Genomic DNA, 1,610 nt, shown 5'->3' on the forward strand with positions numbered 1-1,610 from the left:
GAGTCTTGATCATCTCAAACATGCTAAGAATTGGAAGCTCTTTTGCATCTAAGATGTAATTGTTGAACACCTCACAATTGTTGTTCAATAATATGTCACATTTAGGAAATTCTGAGAAAAAAGCTCTAACCCAAGTATTGGGAGGCATCTTCTCAAACCACTTGAAGGCAGCCTCATCCAATGCTTTCATTTTCTCCATGTTCATATTCCACTACTGCACAAAAGATGACCTTGCACATGACCATAGTTGATTCTTTAGCACCTCACCCTTAAACTTCTCTTGGAAATTTGAGTAAAGATGCCTGACACAGAACCTATGCTCTGAGTCAGGGAACACCTGCTGCACAGCTGGGATTAGGCCCTTTTGCTTATCAGTCATGATTGTCCATGGTTGGGTATTATCAATTTTCAGATCATCTTTCAGAGTCTGCAGAAACCAATTTCAAGATGCAAGAGATTCCACCTCAACAACTACCAAAGCTATTGGATATATGCAATCATTTGGATCCATGCCCATAGCTGTTAGTAGTTGCCCCCCATACTTGGTTTTGATGTGGCATCCATCTAGGTAAATAATGGGCCTGCAACCAGCCATGAAACCTCGCTTACATGCATATAGTGACATGTAGCATGTACTAAATCTGCTCTCACAAATATTCAGATAAAATGTAGAGCTAGGGTTGCTTCTCCTCAAATCATGTCCATAATCCCATAACAAGTTGTACTGGTTCACCTCATCACCATGGATTGCTTTCATGATGAGCCTTCTAGCTCTTGCTAATTTAATCCTGGAAGGTGTCAAGTTGAGGTCTTTTTGCACTGTCCTACCAAAGCTACTGATGCTCATCTTATCATTTGCTCGAAATGAATCAATGTACTTAGTTGCAAGCCACTTGGAAGTGCATCTCTTTAGCACCCACTCTTTATGGCAATTGTGACCCACATAGTATGTCTTCACTACAAATGATTTGACCCTACTATCAAGTGAAGCATAGAGGTTCCATGGGCAGCCAGCAACACAATGGGCCCTTAATCTCCTCTGGTCATTTCTTGGCATCTTAATTTCCACTCTATTCCTCACACTGTATTATGTTATTGCCTCCCTCAGCTTCTCTACTGTTGGTAACACAAGGCCAACAGAAAAACATGGCTAGTTGACATCAGCTTCAGTCCACATAGTTTTTTAGTCCACCAGACCCAACAAAGAACCCTTCATGGTGAAACTCAATATTGAACTCATCATTACCATTACCTACATTATGCGCAAAATCGAACTTTTGATCAGTAGAAGAGAAAATCTAGAAAAATTGCCCCAAATCAAGACTACAGTAGCAACTACATGGGGGACGTCGTAGTTCGGTGTCTCACGCCATGGAGACGGAGCAGAGCAGGTATCTATATGCATCAATGCATGCTTATTTAAATTTTCTATTTCTATTTCTATATGGAAAAGAAACATAGTACTACTAATCATCTGAGCTAACACGAAGACAAGTACTAGGCTCATCAACAGAAGTATCATCTTTGAACCAATTCCTAAGAAAAGCAGCAGCAATTGCTCCTGGATGAGATACAACAACTGGTGAAGGGGCTATAGTAGCATTAGCTTA

At 40.6% G+C, this 1,610-nt stretch overlaps 1 pseudogene; it reads right to left on the reverse strand.

Annotated features, from left to right (window-relative positions):
* Positions 1-211: 211 nt before the first annotated feature.
* Positions 212-1,177, reverse strand: LOC136510698 (protein FAR1-RELATED SEQUENCE 6-like; annotated as a pseudogene).
* Between the last annotated feature and the right edge of the window lie 433 nt (positions 1,178-1,610).

The sequence above is a fragment of the Miscanthus floridulus genome, chromosome 16 (assembly GCF_019320115.1).
Source record: "Miscanthus floridulus cultivar M001 chromosome 16, ASM1932011v1, whole genome shotgun sequence".
Taxonomy (NCBI): Eukaryota; Viridiplantae; Streptophyta; class Magnoliopsida; order Poales; family Poaceae; genus Miscanthus; species Miscanthus floridulus.